General features: G+C 39.2%; 1 long non-coding RNA gene across 2 annotated transcripts in view; it reads right to left on the bottom strand.

Moving 5' to 3' along the window:
- Positions 1-15,472, bottom strand: part of LOC308341308 — a 198,386-nt gene extending 182,914 nt beyond the window's left edge. The window contains exons 1-2 of one of the 2 annotated variants that reach the window (XR_013966704.1): positions 15,383-15,472; positions 15,090-15,191 (exon numbers count right to left, since the gene is read on the bottom strand). This is a non-coding gene — a long non-coding RNA (uncharacterized lncRNA). Of the gene's footprint in view, positions 1-15,089; positions 15,354-15,382 lie in introns of those variants that run through there. The other variant, XR_013966705.1, reaches the window with a different exon arrangement.
- Positions 15,473-19,902: the final 4,430 nt, after the last annotated feature.

Here is a 19,902-nt window from a genome sequence, read left to right as displayed (position 1 = left end):
ATTATATTTCTATATACTATCAATGAACAAATAAATGCTGAAATTGAAAATGCAATACGATTTACCATTGCTCAAAAAAAAAAAAAAAAATACCAGGTGTAAATCTACCAAAACAAGGACAGGACTTATATGTTGAGAAGTAAAAAACACTTATGAAAGAAATCAAAGAAGATCTACTAAATTAAGAGATACAACATATTCACAGATTGGAACATTAGGCACAAAATGCTGTTACTTCTCCCCAAATCTATATACAAGATTTAATACAATTCTCATCAAAATTCAGTAAGATGTCTTATAGATATAGACAAGATAGTTCTAAAATTTATATGGAAAGACAAAGGAACAGGAGTAGTTAAAACAACTTATAAAAAATAAATAGGGAGGAGGAGGAGAAAGATGGCAGAGGAGTAGGAAACCTAAATTTTATCCGGTCCCAGGAATTCAGCTAGATAGTTATTAAACCATTCTGAACACCTACAAACTTAACGGGAGATCGAAGAGAATAGCAACAATTCTATGAACAGAAAAGCTACCACTTTCTGGAAGGTAGGACATGTGGAGAAGTGAATCCGAGCTGATATTTGGAAAGACAGACTGTGGGGGGAGGGAGCCTCCATCAGCCACTTACCAGCAAGTGAGAGAGCAGTGGAGCACAAAATTGGAACTTTTAGGAGTCTAGTCCACGTGGGGACACCACTCCAGTGGCTAAGCGAGGGATGGAGCCCTCACTGGGTCAGTGTGCTCTCAGGACCCTTGGGGTCACAGAAAGACTGGGGGTGCCTGAGTGTGGCAGAGCTTCCAAGTATCAGAGCGGGGAAGCCAGCTACAGAGATGGAGCCGAGGAGTGGCGTCTCACCTCGGAGTTGCCATAAACAGTGATCCAAACCACTTCTCTTCAAGCAGGGACCCCACAAATGGCAGATCTAGGGAGACTCTCTCCTTCCTCCACCAGGAGGAGTGGCACAGGAGTGTACAACAGAAATCTGATGGGTTTGGAGACTCCAAACAGACCCTGCGCCAGAGATAGAAATGCTCAGTCACAGGTTGGGTGTGATGGGAGTGTGGCTGGAGACCAGGGAGACAGGAGGGATTGGCTGCTTTTCTCTGAGGGTGCACTGAGGAGTGAGGCCCCAAGTTCTCAGCTCCTCTGGGCCAGAGGCTAGGAGGCCACCATTTTCATTCCTGTCCTTCAAAGCTCTATGGAAAGCGTTCAGGGAACAAAAGCTACCAAGAGCGAAACTGAGCAGATTACTCAGTCTGGCCCCTGACAAGGGTGGTGCAATTCCACCTCAGGCAAAGATACTTGAGAATCACTGCAACAGGCCCCTCCCCCAGAAGATCAGCAAGAACATCCAGCCAAGACCAAGTTTACTCATCAATGAGAACTGCAAAATAGCAAAATAGCAAAATAGCAATGCTAGGGGAATACAGCACATAGAATTCATGGCTTTTGCCCCATGATTCTTTAGTCTTTCAAAGTTAAATTTTTTAAATTTTCTTTTCTACTTTTTTAATTTGTCCTCTTTCCCATTTTAACTTATTCTAACTATTTTATCTTATGAATTTTTAAAAATCTTTTTTAATTCTCATTTTTATAGTCATATTCTATCCCTTCATTGTATTCATAGAAATTTTTATTTCTTTAAAATTTGGAGATACAGTTTCTTCTAACAGACTGAAATATACCCTATATCTGGTGTATGGCTTTGTTTTAGGCTCCAGCCTGATCACATTTTCTCCTTTTTTTTATTTCACTTTTTTCCACCAACTTCTTATCAGTTCTTTTTTAAAATCTTTTTAATTTTCATCTTTACACTCATATTCCATCCCTTCATCATGTTTACCCTTATTTGTGTGTGTGTGTGTGTGTGTGTGTGTGTGTGTGTGTGTGTGTATCACCAAAGGAAAGGGAAGCAAGGCAAAAATGAACTATTGGGACTTCATCAAGATCAAAAGCTTTTCCATAGCAAAGGAAACAGTCAACAAAACCAAAAGACGACCAAAAGACGACCAACAGAATGGGAGAAGATATTTTCAAATGACAAAGGGCTAGTACCCAAAATCTACAAAGAACTTATCAAACTCAACATCCAAAGAACAAATAATCTAATCAAGAAATGGGCAGAAGACATGAACATACATTTCTGCAAAGAAGACATCCAGATGGCCAACAGACACATGAAAAATTTTCAACATCACTCAGCTTCAGGGAAATACAAATCAAAACTACAGTGAGATACCACTTCACACCAGTCAGAATGGCTCAAATAAACCAGTCAAGAAAGGACAGATGTTGGAGAGGATGCAGAGGAAGGGGTCCTCTCCTACACTGTTGGTGGGAATGCAAGCTGGGACTGCCACTCTGGAAAACAGCATGGAGGTTCCTCAAAAAGTTGAAAATAGAGCTTCCCTATGACCCAGCAATTGCGCTACTGGGTATTTATCCCAAAGATACAAATGTAGTGATCCGAAGGGTCATGTGCACCCAAATATTTATAGCAGCAATGTCCACGATAGCCAAACTATGGAAAGAACGTAGATGCCCATCAACAGATGAATGGGTAAAGAAGATGTGAGATACACACACATACACACACACACACACACACATACACACACACAATGGAATACTATGAAGCCATCAAAAAATAATGAAACCTTGCCATTTGCAACGGCATGAATGAAACTAGAGGGTATTATGCTAGCAAAAATGTCAGTCAGAGAATGACAATTATCGTATGATCTCACTGATATGACAAATCTGTAAACATGACAGGGTCATAGGGGAAGGGAGGGAAAAATGAAAAAAGATGACACCAGAGAGGGAGAAAAACCATAAGAGACTCTTAATCTCAGAAAACAAACCGAGGGTTGCTGGAGGAGAGGTGGGTAGGAGGGATGGGGTGGCTGGGTGATGGACATTGGTGAGAGTATGTGCTGTAGTGAGTGCTTTGAATTCTGTAAGACTGGTGAATCACAGACCTCTACCCTGAAACAAATCATACATTATATGTTAATTTAAAAGTAAATAAATAAATCATAAAAATAAAGATAAAATCTTAAAAAGATAAATAAATAAAGAAGGAGAGGGGTGGCTGGTGGGCTCAGTCAGTTGAGCATCTGACTCTTTGTTTCGGCTCAGGCATGATCTCTGGGTCATGGGATGGAGTCCCAAGTCCATCCGGCTCCATGCTCAGTGGGGAGTCTGCTTCTCTTCCCCTCCCTTTGCCCTTTTCCCCACTCAGATGTGCTATCTCTCTCTTTCCCTCTCGAATAAATAAATAAATATTTAAACAAATAAATAATAAAGTGGGAGCAATCAGTCTATCTGAATTCAAGACTTACACTATAACTATAGTAATCAAGACTGTGTGGTAATGTTGGAGGGATAAGCACACAGATCAATGAAACATAATAGAGAACCAATTACTGAAGCAACTGGACATCCATAGGTGAAAGAAAAAAAAAAAGAACAAAAGAAAAAAAAGAAAGAAAGAAACTCGACCTAAACTTTACCGTATATGAAAATTAACACAAAATAGATCATGGACTTAAATGAGAAACATAAAACTATAAAACTTTTAGATGAGCATGTATGAGAAAATCCTCACAACCAAGGACTAGACACAGTTCTTAGACTTGGTACCAAACAAAAAATTGATAGTTTAGACTTTATCAAAATTAAACCTTTTGCTGTATGAAAGATCTTGTTACTGCAAGGTATGGACTAGAAGAAAATATTTGCAAACCACATATCCAACAGAGGACTGGTATCTAGTAATTAGAATATATAAAGAATTCTCAAAACTCAACAGGAAAAAAATCCAGTTAGTAGGTAAGCAAAAGATGAAGAGACATTTCAACAAAGAGAATCTACAGATGACAAATAAGCACATCCAAAGACACTGAACACCATTCACCATTGGAGAAATGCAAATGAAAACTGCAAGGATGTATCACCGCACACCGATCACAATGACTAAAACAAAAAAAATTGTGACAATCCCCAAAGGCAGCAAGGATACAGAGAAGCTGGATCATTCACACTTTGCCTCTAGGAATGTATAATGATACAACTGCCCTAGAAAACACTTTACCAGTTTCTTCAAAAACTAAACACAGCTACCATGCCATCCAAGAAGAGTTGCACTGGGGCATTTAACCCAGAAAAGGAGACTTTTGTGCATATAGAACCCTGAACATGAATGTTTTAGCAGTTTTATTCAAAATAACCTAAAACTGGAAATAACACATGGCACTTTACATACTAGAATTATACTCTTGGAACATTTTAGTTATTTGCTTCCATGTCTTTCTACCCAACTAAAAATGTTTGAGGTCATGTCTGACATGTTTGAGGTCAGAAGTCTTATTTACCTGTGGGACATCGTGTGGAGGGTTTAAGAATGAAACGCCAGACAGTATGGATCAAGCCCCACATGGTAGCTCTCTGGCCTTGGACAAGTTATTTGATTTCTCCATGTTTATATTTTCTCACCTATAATAATGATGATAATAAGACACAACACTAGGAATAGCTGCTGGCACATAGTAGGTTCACACCACGTACAGCTGGCTCTGGAACATAGCCCAGAGCCTGGCAAAGAGTACTTTAATAAATGTTTGTTGAATGAATAAGTGAGTGAATGAATGCATGAAGGTTCCAAAATACTCTCCCCACACTGTATAAATTGTTGCCCCTTTCTATCCCCATCGCTAAAGATCTAATCATGTCCCTTATCACATCTCATCATACGAGTATAATAAATTCTGACCTAATAAATGAGATAATGTTTAACATAGTCAGCCCAATGCCTGACCCCAAGTATTCAATGATTATAGACATGATTGCATGGCTACAGCCTTGTAAACTCACTCACAGTTCTATCACAGGGTATCACTCTTCTCTTACTCCAATCAAAAAGTATAAATCTCTTAGCATAACACTGAAGGCATGGCAATCTGACATTAACCCAGTTTTACATACAAGAAAGTGTTCAGTAAATAAAAGCCAAAATTATATTTACTTTTCCACTAGATTCCTTTCCAAGTCCTGTATTTAAATCCTACCATATTATCCACTATTTCCTGAAGAAATGATGACCCTATCTGAAATATTCTTCCTCTCTTCCTTATCTGTCCTATATTTTCTCTTCAACAAAGCCTCATACCAACATCTGTCTCTACCCAAGGCCTACCTATACACCTGACAATCTGAATCATTCTTCAAGCATTCATTTATTATTTATCTTCTTATGTCCAGGGGCCAGCACAGTGCCTGGCACATAATAATATTCACTAATGTTTGTTGTATTGAATTGAGGAAGAGAGAGAGAATCCCTAAAGTCACCAATTTTCTAAACTCTTGAAACATACATTGGTTTCTTGGAAATGTAATCATTATAATTGAGCACTATGTGCAGTGTTTGGTAAAGTGCTTGAGTTTCTAAGAAGTAGGACACTAACTGTCAAGATATTATTTTAAAAGTTGCCTCATGAATCTCCTAGGAAACCCTGAGTGTGTCTCTAAGGCGTGTGTCCAAGCTGGGTATTAAAGGAGGCGCCATCACTGTCACCCCCCCTCTCCCTGACTCCCCAGGGGCACTCCTCACAGCCGCCTCATCTCCCACTGCCCAAAGTTCCCAAACACACATATCTAGTCCACATTCCCACCATGTCCTTTCTACTTCTTCTAGCAGCCTTCTTTCTCTTTCCCATCAAATCCAACTCCTAGGGTCCTATTCACACCTATTTAAAATAACACTGATACCTTGATGACTAACACAACTTACAATATTTCTTCTACCCCTGTCAGATCATTTGAGCACTTGAGCATTTTGAAGTAATTCCTGTTTTGACTTCATAAATCCCAGCCAGGAATTTTACCTCATCCTTCAAATTACTGCCACTGGATAGACAGTGCCAATGATGAGAATATAAGCTTTACAGAACACTGAGCCCAACTTTGTATAAACCTGACTTCATTTTCAAAAATTAAAAATGTCTAATTAAAAAGGCATAAATTTACATTCATTATATAATTGAGTTAAATAACTCTTAGAGCAAAGGTATCACTCTCAAGGTATGTGAATCTACTAAATGCTTTTATTTATTTAAATTTTCTTTTGGGTAAAATTTTCTGACAAGATTTCGACAAGTGTTTCTAAATAGATTTTTCTATCATAATTTTTTCTACATCTTTAATGAGCTAGTTTTTTTTTCATTCATAAATCAGTCCCTGACCAAAATCAATCCACAGAGAATAAGAGTGCTCTTTCCCCAGCTGTTTTAATTCTTTTTCTTTTAAGATTTTATTTATTTATTTGACACACAGAGAGAGATCACAAGTAGGCCGAGAGGCAGGCAGAGAGAGAGGGGGAAACAGCCTTCCTGCTGAGCAGAGAGCCCGATGTGGAACTTGATCCCAGGACCCTGAGATCATGACCTGAATCGAAGGCAGAGGCTTAACCCACTGAGCCACCCAGGCGACTGCTGTTTTAATTCTTAATCACAGTCTCACCGAGTCTTTCTTTCCCTGCCACTCAGGGAATAGAAATATAATTGAATTTAAAAATCTAAGCCTTTGTTTTCTCTTTTCTTATACATATGATATCAACTCTGATCATATACATACATTTTCCATCTGCAACCTGAGCAGATCTCACAAGGTTCTCCCATCTCTTAACATAGAACTTCCAGCCCCCAGACAAAGTCTGTGAATGTCTCACCCAGCCAAGGCCACTGATTCACAGACAACCAGGGCTTTCAAGGTGATCTATGGAGTGATGAGGGTAATGCCTCTCTCCTACTTGGGTTAATCTCTAAAGGAGGGGATCCTCACAGGTGTTTCTCAAACTTTACCATTTATATTCTTGGTGAAAGGAATTTTTCTATTTTTACTTACTCTCTTTCCCTGTCAAAAGACCAACTCTACAATTTCGTGTTCAAAATCATTTTTCCTCTTGAATGTCTAAGACTTTATGACTCAGCCAAGCATGGGGTCTGGCTCTTTTTGCTTTTAGGATGAAGTTTCCACCCAGACATGCTCAGCTTGTATAAACAGTCCTGTGAACTGCCCGGGCATCTCACCAGACATAGCCAGCATGCCTCAGTCCTGGAAGGAGTAAAGCTCAGGTTCAAGCTAATTCCCCACCACCTACTAGGACTAAGTAAAGGAATAGGACAAAAATTCGTTGCATTAAAACCTCTTGCAGATTCTTCCATTTCAAAAGAGAACATCTGCAAATGATACTACATTCACCCGAAGAAACAAATTCCTGACAGCAAAACTTGCAAGAACAGGACAGCAGGTGAGGAAGTATTTTTAGAGTTTTTTTTTTTTTTACCAAATCACACTCTAACCAGGATTATATTGGCAGTCTTCTCAAAACATCCAGGGCTTTCTTAACTCATGGGCAGGATCACTCTTGCTGGGCATCATGGGTCCGTCAGCCCGCCTCAAGCCCTGGGTCCTAAGCAGCTCAGGTGGTGTCACATCCTGTCTCTAGGACCCGTAAATATCTGCACGCGGAGTTGGCCAGCTGCCACCCACAGGGAGAAACTTCACACGGGTTTATTGTGGTAATGTGGGGATCCAAAAACAACCTGACATTGAAGTTTTGCCACTAATCACTCTAACAATCAGCCCACTGTTCTCTCCGTACCTCCTTGAGTTTCCTTCATTTCCATCCAAGCTCTTTTTGAAATAAAAGTCATTCCCCCCCCCTGACTTCTTTTGCTTTCTCTCTGTACAGATTTGTGAAAATCTTTCCTCTGGCTTTCTTTTATTTTTAAATCTATCTAGGGATTTTCAAAGTGTGTAGACAGTTGATCATGCAGTTGTTAGATGGAGCATTTGCCCCATGTGGGGAAGGGAAAGTAGGGAACTGACATTTATAGAGCATTTCTCTGCGCTCTTTACACAGATGTGGAAGCCCCACAACTTCCTTCGAGGATGAGTTGTGATACCTTCATTTTACAGACGGAAACACAGAGGCACCAAATGACAAAGTAAGACGCTCAGGGCATACAGCTCCTAAAGCACGGAGATCAGGTTTGAGCCCTGGTCTGTCAGATTCCAGATCCCATTCTTTTCCATGTACACAAAGCCTTCCGTTAGTCAGAAAGCGAATTCTGTAAATAATTCTCTCCACACTAGGCAGGCCTTGAATTTAAGTCTAGCAGTTCACTTCACTACCTACATTTTAATGGATGTTCCTATAGTCACCATGTTAGAAGAGTATTTCTACCTTGCATTTGTCTCCAAGTAGATCTCTCTATTATTTTGTCTCATTCCTGTATTTTTTGTATCTCAGAAGGGCAATTTAAGAATTATTCTATAGTTTCTTACAAAGTCCTAGCCGCTAAATGTACTTTCTCTCTCCTGGAGACCACTCATTTGGATGAAATTACCAAGGGCTATTTAGCTAAATTACAGCTATTATTGAAGTATGAAATGAAACTGAAAGATTTAAACCTTTCTTCTGGATGGTAGGGCTAGTTGTTACCTGGAAAAGGTTCTGATAATAAGATGGTTTGGGCAAAACTGACTGGGTAAACAGTAAACCTTAAAGTCTGTAACAGTTTGATAAACTGCAATGAAGTAGGAAATAAATGTTAATATAATTTTGTAAATACCAATCAGACATATTAGGTGAAGATTACATAGAGTCAAATATTTGTATAGAACATGCCTAAAATTCTGAATATTTAACTTTCCTCTGTAAACTCTTCTGAATTTTGATTTGTGTGGGTAGTGCTGTTCAAGAATTCTACAAAGAAATACTCAAACAGTGATGTCAGCCTTAGTTAAGTATCTGCAAAAAAAAAAAAAAAAGCGTATATAAAAGAATATAAATTATTGAGTCAACACCACCTAGGGAAAACACAGCAGCTATGTAGAAATGCAACCAGACAATTTCAAAATCCCAGAGTAATTTACAGCATATTATCTAGTTACAGTAGCCTAAAACAGCATCTTGTATTACGAAGGTCTTGATTGGGCCAAGGTCTTGATTGGGACAAAATTCATGTCACCTGTTTTGGGGGGATCCTCATTTAAACAATTTAAGTTCTATAAGCAAATAAAATTTTTAGTTAATTTTTAAAATGTCTTCTCTCTTTTCCTTAAGTTGGCAGATCTGTGGTACATCAGCATACCCATTCTCAGTAAAAACACTCCCCACTGGGGCACCTGGGTGACTCAGTGGGTTAGGGCTCTGCCTTCAGCTCAGCTCATTGTCTCATGGTCCTGGGATCGAGCCCCACGTCAGGCTCTCTGCTCAGCAGGAAGGCTGATACCATCTCTCTCTCTGCCTGTCTCTCTGCCTGCTTGTGATCTCTCTCTCTCTCTGCAAAATAAATAAATAAAATCTTTAAAAAAAAAAAAACACCACTCCCTAATTTTTCCACAAACTTCCTTTCTCTAGAAAATGTTCTATCATCTTCACACACAAAAAACCATCTTCTGCTCCTAGTACAATGCTTGTTAGCAGCATCTTCCACTTACTACTTATTATATATTATCTTGTATTATTATTTATCATTCACAACTGATTATTTGTATCTTACATGTATGCAATTTGTACACCAATCATAGACTGTGTGGTCCTAGAAAAAGGAACTGTTATGCAACTTTATAGTCTCCCCAATGTGTACTTTGCTGTTGTATATGTACTGGGAGCTCAACACAAAACTGATTTACCTAGCACTGATTTTTTTAATAATTACCAGGGCTATCTTCTTCAATAAATATGAAATATTTTTGCTAAAATATTCTGCTAATCAGAACAGATTATTTTTTTAATTCACATATAGATATCTTCATTGCAACTGATGTGTATATAATGTCTGGTGCTGAAATAGTCACTAATAAAATTTACCAAAAATATAAATATAATATGTAAGAGTTCTAGAAGTAAAATACCAAAATAGGACTTGAGAGGTTGTCAAATGATCATTCTGTCTCAGCATTAAATAATCTTTTAACCATTCATTTAAAAACATAGTATAAATGCTATATCTAAAATGACTTTTTATCATAGCTTTGATGTATTTTATATGTAATTCATCAGTAACTCTAGTATATTGCTTCAACTGAAATGTTTTGATACGTATTTACTCTTTAGCTGCCAGATAACATTGCAGTATATATCTTTTTAAAGTTTTGAATCTTCCAGGAATTGATTCATTTGCTACTTTGGCAGATGTAACAAACATTCAATAATTTTATTATTTCATTTCCTTTTCAGTGATCCAATACCTTTTATATCTTTTCATTTTGATATTTTGGTAGAGAAATTGAACTGAAATTCATCATGTACTTAATTCTAACCTTGAATAACCCATAAAGTAAATACATGATGACACTGACAAGAATCTCTGGACCTTCCACAAATTCTGACATTCTTTGGAAGACAGAAGAGAGTATATATATCATAACAGTATGAGAGAATCATGACAAATGGACTGATAAAGATTGAAATGACAATTTTCCAGTTTCTTACGTTTATCAACCCTTAACAACCTAAGATTATAATGAACTTTGAATAAAAGCCGAATGTCTTCCCCTACCTGTGTCCATTTTAAACTCAAACTATATCCAGTCTGTGGGAATGGACCCTTATGTTAACTCAAAACCGAATCTCTGGAAGCCAATCCTGAAACTAACATGGAAGACTCATAACAATGAGCAGGAAATCTGCCATTCAACCTGGTACCTGAACCTCTGTTAAAACTTTAGTATTCATTAACCATGAGCCCAAATATCATTGCTGAGAGAGATTTATGAAACTTCTGTCCCACTGGAACATTTTGAAGTAAACCAGACCTAAAGAGAACATTATTGTTTGTCAGAGAACCTAAGAGACAACTCTGAAGAAGGAAATCTGACTTCACAATTGAATTACCAGCCCCCAGAGGAATTGAGACAAGTGACATCTTCGACAGAGGAGAAATCTCAAGAGAAAGTCCCTGTGAGAAGAGGAGCATAGCATGGACACAGAAACAGGAAGAAAGTGGAAATGGGGATTAAGAAACTAGGGACAGAGAGAAAGGAGGAGACCAAGACCAAACCTGGGGAGCTGGTAGAAGACAAGTCATCCAGCCTCCCCAATTTCTGAAAGCCCCCTCCCTCCTCAACTCCCTCACACACACATACACACTCTATGAAGAGAAAAGAATATTGGTTGTAATAATCCACACTGAGGTGATTTACCAAGCAAGGGAGGGAGGTAAAAGAACAATCCCTGCCCTGCCCAGTTGGGAGGGGACAGTTAGCGAAGATGAGGAGATCAAGACAGAGGAGTTGAACTTTGGAGGGGTGTTTGGAAGGACACCAGAACGCCTGTCAGCGTCTTCTTATCTAGCATGTGCCTCTGACAGACTGGAACCGTCCCAGAGCACAGTGTTTTTGCTTAGTGGTGGTTGGCCATGACCGTATGAGGGAAAGCTGTTCCACAGGTGAAGACATCTGTTTGAGGGGGTCCTCTTTCCCTCCCCGCCTCAGGCTCAGAACAAGAAAGACAGATTAATAGGGATTTCTCTTTCTAAAATCTGACTCAGATTTTTTTTTTTTAAGGCAAATCTGCCATAGACATTATTATTGCTACTTTTCGTAACATAAAAGCTAGAATTGAGATATTCCCGATTGAACTTAAATGATTAAATTTTTGTATTTCAGCACCCTCCTACCTGAGAAAAAGTAATAGCTGAGCTATAGTGGTAATATACCCCTCCGAAATGCAGGTTTTAATGCAAATGAGGGAGAAACTTCCTTAGAGAACACTATCGAAAATAGAATGGGCTGCCTTTAGAGGGATGGAGGTCCCTCTAATCAGATCAGGCAGAATCTGGGTCCTAATAAATGATTAGAGAACATTCATGGATCAAGGGTGTGTGTGTGTGTGTGTGTGTGTGTGTGTGTGTGTTCAGAGAAAGAGAGAAATAAGTATGGCAAAATGTTAGCCATTATTGAATCTAGGTGGAAAGTATACGTGTGCTTCTTGTTCTTTCACTTCTCTGTATCTTTGAAATTTTCTTAATAAAATGCTGGGGAAAATCCTATTTAAATTTAAATACTCATAACCTGAGTATTCCCAAATTATTATAAGTGTTTCTTTGTGTTCTTTTTTCACCAAATACATCATAGAGACGTCTTAAAATGAGTAAATTTATGTTTACATTATAGTTTAAAGTTGTTCATTGTTTTGCCTTAGCTTTTCTTTTTTTTTAAAGATTTTATTTATTTATTTGACAGATGGAGATCACAAGTAGGCAGAGAGGCAGGCAGAGAGAGAGGAGGAAGCAGGCTCCCTGCTGAGCAGAGAGCCCGATGCGGGGCTCGATCCCAGGACGCTGGGATCATGACCTGAGCCAAAGGCAGAGGCTTTAACCCACTGAGCCACCCAGGCACCCCTTGCCTTAGCTTTTTTAAACTCATCATTAGTCTATGAAATATTAGGTAGTTTCCATTTGATTTTACATTAAATAAAGTAGCAATAAGCATCTTATATACATACTTTTGCTTCTTTGTAATTCCATCCTTAAATAATTTCTAAAATTAGAAATACAGGACCACAAAGTACATGTATTTTACATTTTGAAACAATGGTTGCAAGATTGTTCTTCATATAATTTGTACCATTGTTTAATTCTCTCCTACAGTGTATTGAGACGGCCCCTAGCCTGTTTTGCTAAACATTGGTTATTATCAATTCTTAAATATTTTCCATGATAAAACGGTAAGCATTCTTTTAATTTACATTTATTTCAACATTGATGAGTTTAAACTTTATTTCATATGTTTAATGGCCCTGTATATTGTTTCTCATTTTTCTCCGGAAGTGTCCACTACTTCCTTATTGATTTTATACCTCTTTTGTCATACCTCTTATATAAGAAAGCTTAGTACTTTTTAATCTGTTGTTCAAATTTGTTTACAGTACTTATTTTAAAGATTTATTCATTTATTTATTTGAGAGAGAGAGAATGGGGGGAGGGCAGATGGAGAAGGAAAGGCAGAGCTTCTCAAGCAGACTCTATACGTAGCACAGAGCCTGACTTGGGGCTCAATCTCAGGACCCTGAGATCATGACTGAGCCGAAACTGAGAGTCTGATGCTTAACTGAATATGCCACCCAGGTCCCCTGTTTACAGTGCTGTCACAGAAATATTTTCATGCAACCAACCTGCAAATTTTTTCTTTAGATGTTGGCTCCAGATGCCATTTTTATTTAATTTTTTTAAAAGATTTTATTTATTTGGGGCGCCTGGGTGGCTCAGTGGGTTAAAGCCTCTGCCTTCGGCTCAGGTCATGATCCCAGGGTCCTGGGATCGAGCCCCGCATCGGGCTCTCTGCTCAGCAGGGAGCCTGCTTCCTCCTCTCTCTCTCTCTGCCTGCCTCTCTGCCTTCTTGTGATCCCTGTCTGTCAAATAAATAAAATCTTTAAAAAAAAAAAAAAAAAAAAGATTTTATTTATTTATTTGACAGACAGAGATCGCAAGAAGGCAGAGAGGCAGGCAGAGAGAGAGGATGAAGCAGGCTCCCTGCTGAGCAGAGACTGACGTGGGGCTCGATCCCAGGCCCCTAGATCATGACCTGAGCCGAAGGCAGGGGCTTTAACCCACTGAGCCACCCAGGCTTCTCCAGATGTCATTTTTAGAAAGCCTTCCCTATTCCTAGATTATGAAACTCCTGCTTAAAACTTCAACTATCATTATGGGGTTTTTTTTACATTTAAATTGTAATTGCTCTGAAATTTAATTTGACATAAGTAACTGATTGTTTTGTTTTGTTCTGGTTTTCTCCAGCTGCGGAGAATAAGTCTCTATCCTTCAGGGTTCCGTGTCTTCCCAAATGTCATTCACTGATACTTCAGGCTTATTAATTCTGTGTCCTAATTCTATCTGCTCTCTGCTCCTGCACTGACTTTACTCTCTACTTCTGAATTACTTGCCAATATGGCTGTTTGAATTCAAGAAGTACTCCTGACACAAATATTCACACAATGATATTTCAGGACATTCATACAAATTTCTCAATTTCTGAAAAATCATTTAAAAACCATCCAAGTCTTCCTGAAGTGTCAGCTTTCCTGCCACCCCACTGGCAGGAAATGGTCTAAGTGTCTCAGCTCATTTAAGAAGTGACTTAAGTAGAAGGTAACACTTCTTGCCGTCTCAGAGTTTATCAAAGTCTCCTGTTCACAGAAAAGGACTGAATTTTCTCCCAGGCCACTGCCACTTCTCTTGATCTACACATGTGACAAGTCAGAGTGTAGCATTTTCCTTACAAAGACTTTTCAGGTGTCCTCTGATCACAGACCTGACATTAGAAAGCAGGGAAACTTAAAGCCAATGGTGAAGAAAAGAAAACTGTCCCACTGTATTATCAAAAATTGGTCTCCTTTTCTCATTCAGGTTTATCCATAAAGGTTTCCTAATCAGTCAGTGAAAGCTCTGTGTCTGGAGCCTCTCTGTATGTTTGACAGAACTGAAGTGAGAGAAGGCATATTTCTATTTCTACAGAATAAAATCGAAGGTCCTTCTCCCACCCCCCCACCCCAAAATGGTCAGTGAGGTACTATGAGAGGTTGACTTTCATGAATCAAACAGAAGAAAGTTACTGTATGGGCTTTTTTCAAATCACAATGGCTCATTTTCTCTCTCATTTGATAGCCAATAATCTGTTTTGCATCCCTGAACTTGTTTTCCTTTGAACCAACTATTTTAGGCCTCAGGTTAAAAAATTACTCTGAGTTTTTAGTCACAATTTTATTTTATGTCTTCCAAGCAGGTCATAACCTGTCCCTCCAACAGTACTATCCCCCATCTCTTCCCCAGAAATTCCTTCAGGGAAAACTGGCATCATTCTTGCCTTTGTTAGTCTTTTGTTGTATTTTCTCCCAGGAAGAAGGATGAAGTCATCTGGTTAAACAGGTTTCTTTCTTCCCAGTCAAGAAGAAACAGGCCAGCCCTTTCCATAAGATAGCCACTGTGAGCTGTGGTCCTTTACAGATCTGCCACTGAGCATGTCACCTACGAAACTAAAGCAGAAGGCACTAGAAATGTTGCCACAATCCACTCACCTGTTCAGTGATGGAAGCGAGTAGAAGGACTGTGAAACTTTAAGTGCTTAACTTCGACAATCCACTTGCATTCCTGGAGTTCACCATTGGCACTTGGGTCCACTGAGGATAGGAAAGTTAACATAAAGCAGGATACCCCTGGTATATTTTTTGAAGGGTAAGCTGTAGGCCAGTCCATTACAACTTGTGCACCTGAATTGTTTTACTCTCCTTGGTCTCTGACTACATGGTATCAATCTAGACCATACTGAAAGACTGGCAGTGATACAGAAGATAGTTAGGAGGTACCATACCTTTCGAAAAGCTATGATTTAGCCATGCGGAATCCACCCTGTCTCTGATAGGGAGCTTGCAAGCTTTGGCATGTCTTCCTGTGCTGGTCTGCCAGGCTCCACGCATTCTATTTTGAAAGCATTTCCTCCAACGGCCGCTGAATTGGCAGGGTGGACCTCCTGTGGATCAGTTTTTCCATTCTCTCAGTCCTGCTTAGGCACCGTGTTCTGTTGTCTGTCAACTTTCTATTCTAGACCAGGCCCTGCCCTTGGCCTGCTAGAAGCCTGGGAGCTGTTGGAAAAGAGAGAGCCCTTTTGATGGTGCATACCATATGGTCAGACAACCGAGCCTTCCCCACCTCTCCAGCCACACTCTGCTGGCTTTACACCAGCAGTACGCAGGGGTCGAGCAGAGGGTATGTGATCATTTGGTTTGTTTAAACCAGATTCTTTCACTGAATGTTCACTGGTCTCCTTACATCTCCTGTGCACATGTGATGTGTGGCCAGAATCCCTTTGGTCCTCATTAAGCCCAGGGATCATCTCTCTAGACCCAGCCCAGAGCTATCAGTGACATCTCATGAGCTGTCCTTTGATACACTTGAGCAGAAGAACATTATTTTAATCACATTCCAAATAAAAAGGAAAATCAACAGTTGTTTACTGAGCACAGGCTCTTTGCCCAGCACCACATAGAATACTTGAGATGGCACAAATGTGGTATATAGCATGATCCTTGCTCTTAAGGTACTTAAAATTCTAGTGAGAAGAAAAGACCACAACCAGAGCCTTGAGAGAAAAACAAGTAGTAATGAATTAAATACCATGGTATATTTCTTAGTAATATGGATGATAGGATGCCAAGATGGTTGAGATGAAAATGGAAGTGAGATGGAAGGTTGGGGACATGCTTCATGAAGGAGGTTGACCTCAAAAGATGACTCAGTAGTACTTTGTTTGTAGACAAAGTCAGGAAGTAGGAAAACTGAATGCATCATAATGAAAGGCTTTGATGTTGTCAAAGGACAGTTGGATAGGAAGTGTCTTTTGCCAAAGAATACATTTATAATAATAAAAGTAAGAGTTACCATTTGATGAGAGTTTACTACGTGGCAGGCACATCGTATCATGTCGTATATAACATAACATATAATGGCGTTCAATCTACACAATAAACCCTCATACCATTTTTAGTCTCATTTGAAGGATAAGGAAACTGAAGTTTAAAGTAGCTAAATAGTTTGTTCAACATCACAGTAAGCACTAGTGCCAAGAACACAGGTCTGACTCCAGAACCAAGACCTTGACCAGCTTCATCCAGACCTCACGCTGTATTATTGTCACCCACAAAGGATAATGCTTGAACTTTGGTCATGAAAGTCAAGTCAGAGCCCATATTGTTCAAGGTTCCTAAAACTTAAATAATATAAGTTTAGACAACCTCTAATATTAGAGAACTAAATAATATTAGAACTAATTAAAACTAAATAATATTAGTTTAGAGAATATTAGTTTTGATAACAAAATCTACCTGAGGAGAACACCAAGCTCATTTGGTCATGTGATTTTCATAGTAAATGGGCTATAGGGCCCTACTGGTGAAGGACATGGATGCTGGGGCCTGTAGGATTATAGTCTCTCTGTAGTCCAGAGCAGTCCCACAATTTACAACCTAGCTTTATGTAATTGGCAATAAAGAAAATCCCATGAGTTGGATAGGAACAACACCTACTTAAGACCTTACAAATTCCTTAGTCTGCCTTAGAACAGATGCAAATATTTCAGGCCCACCTATGAAAGGTCCCCCAATAATGGGTCCGTGATTAAAGGAGCGACACTGATACAAAGCTAAGGTCAAGCAAAGCTTTATTTCGCACCAAGCATCAAGAATCAAACCGAACATTTGGGGCCGCCCCTCTTACGGAGAGGGCGACCTCTCTCTGCTTCACAGACTAGCTTTTAAGGGCAAAGGTCATGTGGTTGGGCCTGGCCACGCACAGGTGGCCAATGAAATTGTAATAAACAGAGAAAGCTGCACAGTCATGCTAGGTCACACATAAGTGACCAATTGAATTACAATTTACCCTATAGTAGACATTTGAACTAGCCTATCATCTTGGTCAGAATTGACGCCCAAAAGGCAGGGCCCATACTCCTTGGTAGCTAGGGAGACAGTATGCACCCCCACTGATTGGATACCTCCACCTGGCGTGACCCACCTTTGTGTTTGGGCTTTGTTACCTGGGACTGGTTTCCTGGGTTTGTTTTTAAGTAAGTCCTCTGGGGGGAAGGGGGGTAGGGACAGTTTAAGTTTTACTGTATAAACAACAAAATGACTGTTTAATCCAAGATGAAATCGCTCTGGCTAAGTAGGCCCTTATACCTACTTTTGATTAGGCCCTATCTGGACATCTCAAACTATTCTACTGTGGAGAGGGGCTCCTGGATCACCCAATACTGAGTCTATCTTTGACATAGACTTCAACAAAGCCTACCATGGATCCATGTGAATCTTCTCTTAATGGCCAAGTCTTAACAATTTATTTATTTATTCCACAACTATTTATTGAGTGCCTACTATGTGATAATCTTTGCTCTGCAAAGTGGTATCAGAAAAGGGTTCTTTCTTCTTTTTTCCACTTTGTCCTTCCTCATACTTATCCCTAGGGAGGAGCGGGATATGTTGTCTGGCCTAATAACACTAAAGTTATGTTGTGAAAAACACTCAGTATTACTAACAAAAGATTGTTGGTTTACAGTAGTTGCAATCTATCAATGACAGGGCTATTTCTTAGTTTTCCTAGAAAACAAAAAAACAAAAATGGGTCCCATTGGCCTTTTTAAAGTTCACTCCCTCAGCTCCTCCCATTTTAAAAAAATCTTATTCCCATAATGATTAGATAACATTCATGGTGGTTCTGTTTCTCTGGCTGAACCCCAATTAATAGAGTTCCGTATGGAAAATGCATGGGAGCATCTGGACCAGTGATATTGGCAGATCCATTTCCTGCCTGTTTAGACAATGTGAAAACTGGGGCACAGAAAAGGCTTTTTCAAGCAATTTTGAGTGTCTATATTATATAAAAGGCCAAGCCAAGTAATGAAGGATCTGCTGTCTATCCCAGCCTTGAAGATAAGCCATAGGAGGAAAGTAGTCAACATAGGCTGCAAATAAGGATGTGTTAGAAATGTGTTCTCGTGTATTCTTGCCCTCCCCCAAAGCTAAGTACTTACATTAACATCACAGAATGGGGAAATAATGGAGAAATTGAGGAGACTTGTGTGCATGACTCCTCTTTTTCCTTTTTAAAAACAAATTCTAATATTTAAATGAAATTAAAACCAATATTTATTAAGAACCTCTTTTGCCCACCTCTGGCTACACCTTGTCAAAGTTGAGCAAGAGAGATGAATAAAATATGAATCTTGCTCTCTAAGAACTTACAATCTAGTAAATAAACATCTCAAATGTATGTTACTTTAATGAAAAAGAGAAGATTAAAAAATTGCTATGAGAAAGGTACAAATATAGGTAAATAGGAGTTTAGAACAAAAGAGATTGCCTCTGGTACATTTCTGGGATCAAGGGGTACTTTCATGTTTGAACAGAGCCATGGAAATCTAATATATGTTATCCACTCAATTTAAAGTATTTATTTAAATGTTTTATTTAAGTTTAAATGTTTTTATGTTTTATTTAAGGTCCTCTTACACCAGCACATAATCACAGCTTACATAAATGCATAAATACATCATAGTGCCATACCTGAAGTTATGACTTGGAAATCAGAACCCTTATTTAGAGAAAGAGGTGTTAGAAAACTAATTAAGTAAAGGCAAGGTGATGTTCATCCTAGTAAACCATCCTTTGGAGAAGGCCATCGAAGTGTTATAACCTCTAAGCTTTATGACAGTCACAGGTAGAGAGAGGTAGTGTTCTCTCTCCCTCTCTCTCTCTTTTTTAAAAGACTGCATTCTGGGACTTAAGGCCCTATGAAGCTAGGAAAACAAAAACTCATGAGGAGAGGAAGTATTTCTTGGCAACGGACTAATCCACAACAACATTGCACTCATCACCAGTGAGTCTCGAAGGTCACAAAACCACACCTTAGTTCACACAGCCATCTAATACCCAAGTGGAACAAGACACTCCAGACCTTGAGGAAACAACTTGCCTAACAAAACAAGGACAACAGTGAGTGTCTGTTAGAAAGAACTTCCTCTGTCAGACTGAGACAACAGAAACAGAGCACTTTCTGTTCCAAGGCCAGGGTCCCTTCATGAGAGGACATGTTCACTTTGGGTTTGTTGGGGTTTTTTTGTTTTGTTTTGTTTTGTTTTCCTGTCTCTCTGATCTGGCTCTACTTCTTCAGGCTGAACCTGTTTGATCTCTGCCAGCAGCATCAGCAAGACCTGGCTCTTTCCAGCCATCCCTCTGAGCACTCTGTATCATGGCCCCTCCTTACAATAATGTAGCAAATATCTATCACCTGCTCAGACTTCATCCAGGACCAGACAGGCTCACATGTTAGTCTTTCTTC

Source organism: Martes martes, assembly GCF_963455335.1.
Source record: "Martes martes genome assembly, chromosome: 4".
Lineage (NCBI taxonomy): Eukaryota > Metazoa > Chordata > Mammalia > Carnivora > Mustelidae > Martes > Martes martes.
Note: the sequence above shows the minus strand (reverse complement) of the source record. Positions and strands in the feature narration are given on the sequence as shown.